Source organism: Schistocerca piceifrons, chromosome 5, assembly GCF_021461385.2.
Source record: "Schistocerca piceifrons isolate TAMUIC-IGC-003096 chromosome 5, iqSchPice1.1, whole genome shotgun sequence".
In the NCBI taxonomy this organism is placed as follows: Eukaryota; Metazoa; Arthropoda; class Insecta; order Orthoptera; family Acrididae; genus Schistocerca; species Schistocerca piceifrons.
Genome location: NC_060142.1, coordinates 86,480,350 through 86,493,308, shown reverse-complemented (window position 1 = coordinate 86,493,308; position 12,959 = coordinate 86,480,350). Strand labels below are relative to the sequence as shown.

Here is a 12,959-nt window from a genome sequence, read left to right as displayed (position 1 = left end):
AGGATCTGTTTGAAAAATTTCAACGGACTGGGAACGTGACGGATGAACGTGCTGGAAAGGTAGGGCGACAGCGTACGGCAACCACAGAGGGCAACGCGCAGCTAGTGCAGCAGGTGATCCAACAGCGGCCTCAGGTTTCCGTTCGCCGTGTTGCAGCTGCGGTCCAAATGACGCCAACGTCCACGTATCGTCTCATGCGCCAGAGTTTACACCTCTATCCATACAAAATTCAAACGCGGCAACCCCTCAGCGCCGCTACTATTGCTGCACAAGAGACATTCGCTAACGATATAGTGTACAGGATTGATGACGGCGATATGCATGTGGGCAGCATTTGGTTTACTGTCGAAGCTTATTTTTACCTGGACGGCTTTGTCAATAAACAGAACTGGCGCATATGGGGAACCGAAAAGCCCCATGGTGCAGTACCATCGTCCCTGCATCCTCAAAAAGTACTGGCCTGGGCCGCCATTTCTTCCAAAGGAATCATTGGCCCATTTTTCAGATCCGAAACGATTACTGCATCACGCTATCTGGACATTCTTCGTGAATTTGTGGCGGTACAAACTGCCTTAGACGACACTGCGAACACCTCGTGGTTTATGCAAGATGGTGCCCGGCCACATCGCACGGCCGACGTCTTTAATTTCCTGAATGAATATTTCGATGATCGTGTGATTGCTTTGGGCTATCCGAAACATACAGGAGGCGGCGTGGATTGGCCTCCCTATTCGCCAGACATGAACCCCTGTGACTTCTTTCTGTGGGGACACTTGAAAGACCAGGTGTAGCGCCAGAATCCAGAAACAATTGAACAGCTGAAGCAGTACATCTCATCTGCATGTGAAGCCATTCCGCCAGACACGTTGTCAAAGGTTTCGGGTAATTTTATTCAGAGACTACGCCATATTATTGCTACGCATGGTGGATATGTGGAAAATATCGTACTATAGAGTTTCCCAGACCGCAGCGCCATCTGTTGTTGAAAATTGTAACTACTGTAATTTCGAAAGTTTGTCTGCATGAAAATGTACTGTTGTCCCAAGCATATTGCAACAAACGGTGTATTTCTATCGCTGCTCGTTTAGTTTTTATTGCCGTTTCAAATACACCGGTCATTTCTGAAACACCCTGTACTTTGTTCTAGAACCGTTGTCTTGGAATATCATTTCATAGGAATAGTTTACTCTTCCCATCCCGTTTTTAAAGAAAGTTTATCATTATTTTACACCATGTGATACGCAACATTTTGAATATTTTTTTACAAATAGAAATCTAGCTTAGCCCCTACCTGCTTGCTACTTTACTTTCGAGAAAACCGCAACAGTGTTGTCAAGACGTGACGCAAATGGAAACTTTGATTGGGACCAGACAATTGTTTTACTTCAGTTGCGCATTTAATATAAAGATAAAATCTATTGATACTAGTTACAGTTCAATTTAAACTAAGTTTTGTTTAGCCAAAGGTTAGAATATGACTTCAATTTTGATAACAGTTTGTGGCTACATAGGCTTGGTAATAGGTAGATTTTTAAGGACTGAGAGGTGAAGTTGGGCTAAATTTCAGACAGAAACAAAACATAGTGCCACCTGTTGCCAGGTGGTTAAACTGCTTTACGTGTGAGACTGTCGTTAATGGTGACTGTCTACTGCTTACGGTTCTTACCCCCATGAAACGATCATGTGAATGAGCATGTTGGTGGTCTGCTACGTATTGTACAATTACAACAGTATTTCGCTCGAAGGCTATCGGTAATGGTTCCTTCAGAGCTAGAATGCTTCGTAGCACAATCTGAGCTAATAGAGGCAACAACAAGTGACAGAACACGTATTTCACTTAGCTTGAACGGTTCTTGCGTAAAAATGTAAAAAAAAAAAGAAAACAGGATAAAAGAAACTTCTGCAGGCCCAGTCTTGCGTCCTGCGACTGACTGATTGTCTCTGATTTGTTCCGCTGCGATCGACTCTCTGGTTGGCGCCCCCGCATTAGTCGAGCAATCAGCGCGCAGCCCGGCAATCGAAAGAGAGGGCCTCTCCGAAGACGCAGTGTCGATATACTGGATGCCGGCGACAGTCGATTTAGGCCGGAATCGATAGTTGATTGCGCGTCGCTCGCCTGGGACTCCTTCGGATCGCCTTGGTGCCCTCGTTCCCGCTACGTTGCGTTCCGTTCCGGCGATTCTGTGCGTGCCGCGTTACGCATTCCCGCGCCCCGGCGGCAAGGCACGCCCACGCAGACACATAATGACGCCCGGATAAAAATTTAATCTCACGCTGATGGATTTATGGCGAGAGCGCCGCGGACGGCGCGATTTATGGTGCAATCGTGTATTAAAGATAAAGCTTTCCTTCCGTCGTGAAGGAAAAAAAAAGAAATGCACAGAAACACTAAGCACAAGAAAAGATGCCGTTCTCGGCATCTCCACCGTCAAAGATTTGCATGCAAATATCCTTCCGGGAACCATATATCAAAGGCAATAAAACTTCAGTTGTTGCAAAGAACTATAACCGGCTGAAATCTTTACGTCTTGGACGCGCTCAGGGAGCGAAATCTCTGAAGCTGAGTCCTTCTTGTTTCCGTACTACTACTGATGTATAATTGCTGTGGTCAAGACGATCAGCACAACAGAAACACATCTGATTCGTGTTCCACATTCGAGGATAAGTCAATAAGTAGCTGCAATAAATTTCTATAACTCATTACAAAAAGAGTACAGTACTGTTCGACGCACAATTTTTCAACATAGCCTGCTTTTCAGTGCACCTGGTCCACCGTTGCACAAGCTTTCGAAGACCCTCCGGAAAAAAGCATTTTGGTTGTGCAGAAAACGACCTATGGAGCACTTCCTTTACATGCTGATTGGATATGAATCGACAGCCTCTTAAGACAACTTCAAGTGGCCCACATCCAGTAATGATTCCTTTCGGCAACGTTTCACGTTTATCCTGCGCAGAATTTATGAAATTTGACACAGTCACGTATGTTTTCATACGGAGGGTAGTGATTAATCTGCATATGATTTGCACCACTCCGTCTACAGGCAAAAAGTGGCCTATCGGGACCATCCGATCGCCGTGTCATCCTCAGTGGAGGATGCGGTTAGGAGGGGCGTGGGGTCAGCACACCGCTCTCCCAGTTGTTATGATGAGATTCTTGACCGATGCCGCTACTATTCGGTCGAGTAGCTCCTCAATTGGCATCACGAGGCTGAGTGCACCCCGAAAAATGGCAACAGCGCATGGCGGCCTGGATGGTCGCCTATCCAAGTGCCGACCACGCCCGACAGCGCTTAACTTCGGTGATCTCACGGGAACCGGTGTAGCCACTGCGGCAAGGCCGTTGCCCATATGATTTTCACACCTCGTCTTTTATTCAGAATTCAAGATCAGGGAATGGACTTGTTCATCATTGGCATTTGTTGTGGCTGTAACCGAACACCCCGCTCTTTCGGCATCCTTCACGCTCGTTCCGCCTCTTGTGACCCGTTCAGTCCACTGGAAAACACTTCGAGGTGACAAAACATTATCCCCGTAGTGCGCTTAAAGGTTGGTATTGATCTGCGGCTGCTGGAACACCTTAATAACACAAGAAACGGGTTATGGTTCAAAAATGGCTCTGAGCACTATGGGACTCAACTTCTGAGGTCATTAGTCCCCTAGAACTTAGAACTAGTTAAACACAACGAACCTAAGGACATCACAAACATCCATTCCCGAGGCAGGATTCGAACCTGCGACCGTAGCGGTCTTGCGGTTCCAGACTGCAGCGCCTTTAACCGCACGGCCACTTCGGCCGGCTAAACGGGTTATGGAATGCTGTTCTTTCTCCATGGTGCAAACAGTTGGTGGCGCCACCATCTTTACGTCGCAACAGCGCAAAACGAACTTGCGTGATAACTCTGCAAACTACCACAGGCCATGACAACTGTGCCACGTAGTGGCTGGTGGCCACAAAAGTCGTAGAACCAACCTAAAGACAGAGTAAAATTGGCTTAATCTCTTTTTTTTGTGTTTAACGATCCGTAGACGTTACATCGTTAAGAGACAGATCAGGTTCATTTCGAAAAGGTGAGACAAGCCCACTGAGTCGAAAGATCTGCACCGTTGCTGCTCGCTATGATGTTTGCCAGGCGCTGATATCAATTTGGTTTGTGTTTCACGCTGCGACCATCGTAGTATGGCCTGGTGACGTGAGCTACAATTGGCTACTTCAAGGTCAATCTAGCAGAGCCCTGTTTGACTGCGTCCTATTGTGCGGTTTCTCGCGCGTCATACACATACTTCCATATCTCTGTCTGCATCCATGCTTTACGAACTACTGTGAACTGTATGGCAGAGGGTACTTGCCATTTTGCCAGTTATTAGGGTTCCTCCCTCTTCCATTTGCTTTTGGAGAAGCCAAAAATGACTTGTTAAATTCATCTGTGCAAACTGTAGTTAGTTAAATTCTTTCCTTGATGGTCATTGTATCAGCGTTGTGCAGGAGGATGTAGTGTATTCCTAGGTCCATCACTTGATACTGATTGAAAATAATCTTATAGGATATAGTTGGCTCAATTTCGAGCATTTGGAAACTCAGGATTTCCTATATTTCGGTGCTACTATGTTTTAGATCAAAGAACCATGCGACTGTCGGCACGTCCATTTTTTTAATACTTTTAATATACACTCATAATCCTATTCCGTATGGATAGCACACACGTGAGCAATATTGTAACATGGTTGTAAGCAATATCCTTCGTAGACAATGAAACCACCGTACACAGAAGGTAATGTTTGTTTTGAGCTGACGACAAATGGGTACCGATTATAAACAAGCACTTGTACAAGCCTTTTCATGGACGCAGGCTCTTAGCACTCAGATTATCGCTACCTCTTCGTGATGTACAACATGAAGTGTAATAACATTTGGAAATTAGTTTCTCTGTTTCACCTAACATATAATTTTTTTTTTTTTTGTTCAATAGAATATTAGCACGGAAATCTATAAATAGCACGTGTAGCACATGAAGCAGATAAAGATAAAAGCTGACATAAGTATTACCTTGAAGAGCAGGCCTATGAATCACTCTTCCACAGAAAAAACATTAATAATGTTGGGTCGAATCGTCATGTGTTTAACTATTCTGGTCTACTAACATTTACAATTAACTGGAAAATTTGATCGAAAATTCGTAATTGTCTGAATAAGTGCTCAGGATAGTTTTTCAGCTCTTGATAGAATTGATGAATGTGTCTGCAGTGTGGAGATCTACATTCAAAGTGTGAATCCGTACCTATTCTCCTTTCTCCTTTTTAATAACAACATTTATGGCGTGATGAACCGCTGTCGTCTTCGTTAGATGATGCCGAGAAAGTCGTTTTGCTTCAAAAACTTCAAGTAATCCACTCAGTCAGCGATGTGGGCTGGCGCATGGTAAAGGTTCCCAGTGAAAAGAGACAGGCCTGAGCGACCAGCGATGTGCCAGCAGCGAGGTTTCGGCGTAAGTACCCTGTCTCTGTCATTCAGAATTTTTGGCCACCCTAAAAGCGTCTGTACCGCCCACCACTGGCCCGTACGGTGGTCCACAGCTGTAGTACGAGGCATGGGTTCTTGCAGCGTTGCTCTCCTCAGCTTCCGAAAGCTAATTACTGCACAATACTCTATTTTATGAATGGGCTGCGCCATTTTGTTTTGCTTCCTCGGCGTCGTGCTGTAGTAACGTGGTGCTGGGATTATAATGACCTCAGGTATCTACCAACAAACAAACAAAGTTAATTATGTAACTATGTTTGTTCGGGGCGATAAAACTACCCCTCATAGAGATAGCAGAAAAAATAGGTCTTTAAGACAGATGGAAGATTAACATGTATCTCCTCGTGTTTGAACACGGTGTGTTAATCAATGGACCAGTCCAGAAAACGACACTCAGCACATAAGATACCTCTCGTTATAAATGTTTTAATAGTAGTAAACGTGTATGTCTCACTCCACATAAAATGTATGATAATACGTCGTGTATGGCTTTGTACACAATCGTAAGGAGAGGTAGGCTGCAGAGTGAGCTGACAACTGTCGTCATAGGAAGGCTGGGCAGGAACAGAAATGATTAGGAAACATGAGATTTACTTAATTTGTATTCCTCCAAACAGATAATGCAGCAAGATAGAGAGTCTAGCTGATACAGCAGCAACAAGGATGATGATTACTCAAATAAAGCATGAACGATGATGTCAGATCCGCGACGAACTGTCATCTGCGTAGTGTCATGTAGCAAAGTTGGCCGTGTGGCTGCCGCTGACCGCCTATACTGCAGGGGCAGACAGCGCTCATAGTCCACAGTTGTTGCAGACGTGGCTAGGGGAGCAAATTCCATTGGATCCACCGGATTCTACACGGCCGCTGCCGGCGTCTGATGGAAACTTGCAATTCTGATGCCAATTTTTACGCCTGTGGGTTGGTATCGATACGTGATAAATAGTATTACAAAGTGTTGGAGAACATTCCTCACACCAAAACAGGGAAAAAAGTTCTAATAAGGAAATATTATAATTTCGGTATATTAGTAAAACAACGTTTTATAGTACCTCTCACGTAAAATTTTCCAAATCGTCCCTGGTTGCTTCTATACAGATATTCAGTTGTCGGATCACGAACTTTCGCATGCTCTTCAACACACACTGTAAGAACCTGTAACATGAGAAGGAACAAAATATAGGTCAACGTGATAGCAACCTTTAGGTCCAATATGCACGTTTACGTACAGTGAGTAAAGAACTACATACACAGAATTTTAGATTGTTTACAGAAGACTGAAGTAAAAATTTTTTTATGTGAGGAAAGGTCATATGTGCGCTGTTTCCTCGCTAGAGAAAAAAACTGAACACAGCCTCTGATCATTACTGTCATCATAACTACCACAGTACTCCTGTGACAATTTTGTCGTATAAAAAAGTGTTTCTTTTGGTCTGCTGTAAACACTGTATACGTACATCCCGTATATTTCCTGTAGGACTCTTTGCTGAAATGTCCCAGAAATATTTTGATTTGCCCATTAATGTGGAAATGTGCGCTTGTTAAATAGAATCAACAGAGAATATTCTGAATATTGTTACATGTTTTTGACTTACGAATTTTGTAACTTTTTTAATTTATAGACGAAGTGAGTTTCGGATATATATCGACATGGACTCCAGTGAGGGATAATTGAAACAAAAAGCGGAACAGTCAAATACTAAAACAAATACTATCAATTTCCATTTCTATGCCCACGTGGGAATTAGGGTTTTATATTTTAAGCTAGCAAAAAAACCCGCCATGTTAGCTGGGAGCACTAATGCGCTGCTTCCTGGACTTGGGTAGGCGCGCCGACCCCGGATCGAATCCGCCCGGCGGCTTAACGACGGAGGCTGGTGTGCCAGCCAGCCTGTATGTGGTTTTTGGGCGGTTTTCCACATCCCACTAGGGGAATACCGGGCTGGTCCCCATGTCCCGCCTCAGTTACACGGCTCACAGACATCTGAACACATTCGCACTATTCCATGGATTACACTAGACTCGGTCAGTTGGGGTACACTAATTCCGTCCCGGGGGGTACAGGTGGCGGCAGGAAGGGCATACTGCCACCCCTTAAATTAACCTTGCCAAATGCGATTACCAAGGGCGACCCTGCGTCATTATGGGAAAAAGGCACAAGCAAAAGAAAGATTTTAAGTTAGCAAAAAAAGGTATTTATTGAGTGAAAACAGCTAACTTCCTTAACATTAATGTCCCTTGTTGTACCTTCCTTCTTAATAGTCCTCCTTACAACAGTAATAGTAACAAAATATAGTTGACATTAAAAAAATTTATGGTTTAGAAGTTAATAAAGGCAGTCCTTATGGCTCATTGCATTAACGATGGCGCTTTGAGCCAGAACCGGTCTTACAAGACATATTCTATAGAACTCCCTCGATTTTCTTTACTTTTCTGGTTTTTTATTGCAAATAATGAAGCAATATTATGGAGTGCGTCAGCTTAAGCTTCCTGGCTTACGTCCACCGTGTTTTAAACCACCAGTCAAGGATAATTAATCAATTTTCCGAGAACTGGAATCAAATCATTGTATGTCAGTTGTCCAAAATGTTGAAGGAGGTAAAATTCTCACCTTCAATACGGAGAATTTCCGGGGAGACATAGTTTCAGTGCTACAGAATGTCGAAATTTCACAGCCTTAAGCGTCAAAAATTATGTTTCTTATCCTAATTACTTGTGAAACACAATAATGCTTTGTGTAGAATAGACTGATGGACTGCGGTTCATGAGTATTTTGATACAGGTCGGATATTAAAAAGAAGGATATTAAACAGAATTCGAAACTGTTTTGACGCCATCATTCTCCAAACTTCGATGCCGCACAGCCCGAGCTATACCCTACACCTAATTGAAAAATTACTTGCACGTCATCCTGCACAACATACAAAGAATTGTAGGTCTTATTTTGATAAAATCTGCAATTGTGTCGACATCACAAATACGAAACCAACGTAAATGTCCAAAACCAAAATCGTACTCCATAGACTTCCTTCACAAACACACAGGTAATTAAAATGAACTTATATCATTACGAATCCTTCAGTTACTGGCACGTTAGACTCACCAACAACTGATAAACTGGTGAAAGAGAGCTGAAATCTTAACTGGGTTTACAGTTGTTAATTTCGTAACATGACAACAGCGCTTAGTTTCCTTTACTGTGGATAGCTCATGCCATAAACTGTATAACCTGTGAAATAGTTAAGACTATATCATAACGATAACTGCATTGTGTATGGAAAACTGGTGTTGTATGTAAGATTTCATGTGCAAACTCCAGTAGTATGCTATTCATTAGCTTTTGGGAAGCAATTACACCACTTACGAAATTCACTCTCACAATGTTCCAGACTTGAAAGGCTTCAATTTATCGACTCTCAGTATGGATCTCGTAGACAATATGCAGTGTTTTGCTCTAAGTGGGGCCTCCACTGCCTGTACAGTCGGGAAGTAAACCTATTACGTACGGTCGGTTTGTAACATATTGTAATTCGCAGGCACAGAGATATTGTGATTTCGTCATGTTTCTACGTTACCTAGTTGTCTTTGTGTATTTCTAAAACCCTGTCACTACTCTTTAGACTGACCACGGAAACGATAGCATTATATTCGCAAACTATTCTCATCGGTGGGTTCAGCATTCTTTAGGGTGTAATTGTTGTAATTCCCAAGATTCATCCCACGTCCAAGCGTCAAAAATTATATTCCTTATGCTAATTACTTGTGAAACACAAGCCACTCATATACCCCTGATGACTGCACGACACAAAGCATTACGCTTTGCCTGGACCCGTCATCACCGACATTGGACTGTTGACTGGAAACATGTTGCCTGGTTGGACGAGTTTCGTTTCAATTGTATCGAACGGGTGGACGTGTACAGGTATGGAGACAGCCTCATGAATCTATGGGTCCTGCGTGTCGGCAGGGGACCGTTCAAGCTGATGGAGACTCTGTAATAGTGTGGGGCACGTACAGTTGGAGTGATTTGGGACCCGCGATACCTTTACATACGACTGTGACAGCATCCTTTCTGATCACTTGCATCCCTTCATGTCCATTGTGCATTACGACGGATTTCGGCAATTCCAGCAGGATAATGCGACACCCTACATGCCCAGAATGGCAACAGAGTGGCTCCAGGAACACTCTTCTGAGTTTAAACACTTCCGCTGGGCATCAAACTCCCTAGACGTGAACATTATTGAGCATATCCTTACATTCCTTGCAACGTACTCTTCTGAAGAGAACACCTCGTACTCTTACGGATTTATAGATAGTCCTGCACGATTCATGGTTTCATTTCCCTCCAGCACTACTTCAGACATTAGTCGAGTACATGCCATGTCGTGTTGCGGTACTTTAGCGTGCTCTCGGGGATGCTGCACGATATTAGGCAAGTGTATTGGGTCTTCAGTGAAATTATAAACCTCTAATGCTTATGTAAATAAATAGTAGCGTTGTTAAACACATTTTACGCACATGCATGATCACCTCGTAAGAGAACTAATATGTCCTCTATAAAAATCGCCAAGCATTACACAAACAGATCCTTCGAAACTCAGCTCGCCCCAACGGTGTCCAAGTTGATGTTGTGCGTCTTGATTGCCAGAATCTTTCGATACAGTTCCGTAACGACGCTTAATGAACGAGATATGAGCTTACCTATAGCAGAGTCGGCGACAGTTGACAGTGCTGTTACCATCTTTCAACTGTTAAGGGCAAGCAGCTGCAAACGTAAACAATACAAAATTGCGCTACGTGACTGGTTGAGATAGAAGCGCAAAGCTGCCGAGGCAAGCCCACTGCGAGTGTCAGAGATAGACACATCGGCAACAGTCCTCTAGTACCGCCAACGTTTCCGGTATGTGTGTGTGGGAGGAAACGGGTGTTTGTAGAAAGGGAAAGAGTGAGAGAGTGAGGGGGGAAGGACGCGGGGAGAGGGCAGAAATACTGAATTTTTCAGAGAGGAGTACGGCTGGTTCGCGTGTGTCGCATCGCCTTTATTTTTAACCACTAATGTACGTCACGTGCGACTAGGCCGCGGACGTAGGCAGCGTGGAGCGTGACGTAACGTTTACCGGGTAATTAGGGAGGGTGAGCACGGAACCGCTAAATGTTTGGAACATTACACAGAGTAAGCCAGCTTTCCTGTAATCTTCAAACATGGCGTGACTCAGAGACAACGTAAGTTTATGACGCAGATAGTACATCTGAATCTGTACTCGGCAAGCCACATTACGGCGTGTGGTGGAGAATACTTGTAGTACTACTAATCTTTCTCCGCCACTCTCGCTCCCCCTCAACCGTGCCTCACTCTTTCCTAATCCATTCGCGAATGTTGCGTGCGAGGAATGATTGTCGGTCATCCGAATGAACTTCAGTTTCCCGTCGTGGTTAATTTGCGAGACAGGCTTGGTGGGATGTAACATTTTCCCTTACTCATCTCGAAATTTCAGCTGTCACCTCTCTCCATAATGCGCAGCTCATCTTTTGCAGTGTTTACCACGGGATTTTTCTGAGCATCCCGCTAAAGTACGAACACCTACTGGAAGATCCCGTGCTGAAATATTCGCACCTCGTTGGATCAAGGTTACCTTTTCTACTAACCCAAGCTGATAAATGTCTTAGAATGTGAACAACAGTAAGAAAATCGAACAAGTATTTTGTAAGCCACTTCTTTCGTGGATGAATTACAGCCCGCCAAGTTTGTTCCAGTGAATCTTAGGGTGGCTGCTGCTTTTCCTTTGTGCGATCATTCCGCCTCCTAAGTCGCTGCGGACTGTTACTCTTATCGTAAACTGCCCTTTTGAATTTATAGTACATTACTGCTTGTTTAATTGCTTGGTGGCCGGACTTTTAAGGAAGACGACTAACAACAAATTGCGTCCCACACAGGAATATACTGCATACCCATTGTTCATGACGTGTCTAAGTAATAGCCGTACACTTGGTAATGGCGCTTGACGAGTGTCTTTTAAAAGAGCTAACACAATGTGTATATACAGGGTGTTTCAAAAATGACCGGTATATTTGAAACGGCAATAAAAACTAAACGAGCAGCGATAGAAATACGCCGTTTGTTGCAATATGCTTGGGACAACAGTACATTTTCAGGCGGACAAACTTTCGAAATTACAGTAGTTACAATTTTCAACAACAGATGGCGCTGCAAGTGATGTGAAAGATATAGAAGACAACGCAGTTTGTGGGTGCGCCATTCTGTACGTCGTCTTTCTGCTGTAAGCGTGTGCTGTTCACAACGTGCAAGTGTGCTGTGGACAACATGGTTTATTCCTTAGAACAGAGGATTTTTCTGGTGTTGGAATTCCACCGCCTAGAACACAGTGTTGTTGCAACAAGACGAAGTTTTCAACGGAGGTTTAATGTAACCAAAGGACCGAAAAGCGATACAATAAAGGATCTGTTTGAAAAATTTCAACGGACTGGGAACGTGACGGATGAACGTGCTGGAAAGGTAGGGCGACCGCGTACGGCAACCACAGAGGGAAACGCGCAGCTAGTGCAGCAGGTGATCCAATAACGGCCTCGGGTTTCCGTTCGCCGTGTTGCAGCTGCGGTCCAAATGACGCCAACGTCCACATATCGTCTCATGCGCCAGAGTTTACACCTCTATCCATACAAAATTCAAACGCGGCAACCCCTCACCGCCGCTACCATTGCTGCACGAGAGACATTCGCTAACGATATAGTGCACAGGATTGATGACGGCGATATGCAAGTGGGCAGCATTTGGTTTACTGACGAAGCTTATTTTTACCTGGACGGCTTCGTCAATAAACAGAACTGGTGCATATGGGGAACCGAAAAGCCCCATGTTGCAGTCCCATCGTCCCTGCATCCTCAAAAAGTACTGGTCTGGGCCGCCATTTCTTCCAAAGGAATCATTGGCCCATTTTTCAGATCCGAAACGATTACTGCATCACGCTATCTGGACATTCTTCGTGAATTTGTGGCGGTACAAACTGCCTTAGACGACACTGCGAACACCTCGTGGTTTATGCAAGATGGTGCCCGGCCACATCGCACGGCCGACGTCTTTAATTTCCTGAATGAATATTTCGATGATCGTGTGATTGATTTGGGCTATCCGAAACATACAGGAGGCGGCGTGGATTGGCCTCCCTATTCGCCAGACATGAAACCCTGTGACTTCTTTCTGTGGGGACACGTGAAAGACCAGGTGTACCGCCAGAATCCGGAAACAATTGAACAGCTGAAGCAGTACATCTCATCTGCATGTGAAGCCATTCCGCCAGACACGTTGTCAAAGGTTTCGGGTAATTTCATTCAGAGACTACGCCATATTATTGCTACGCATGGTGGATATGTGGAAAATATCGTACTATAGAGTTTCCCAGACCGCAGCGCCATCTGTTGTTGA

The 12,959-nt window shown here is 44.2% G+C and overlaps 1 protein-coding gene and 1 pseudogene across 4 annotated transcripts in view; one reads left to right on the top strand and one right to left on the bottom strand.

Moving 5' to 3' along the window:
* LOC124797830 (hemicentin-1-like) overlaps positions 1-12,959 on the top strand; it is a 1,195,221-nt gene that overhangs the window by 897,255 nt on the left and 285,007 nt on the right. The window lies entirely within an intron of this gene.
* Positions 3,228-3,345, bottom strand: LOC124799342 (annotated as a pseudogene).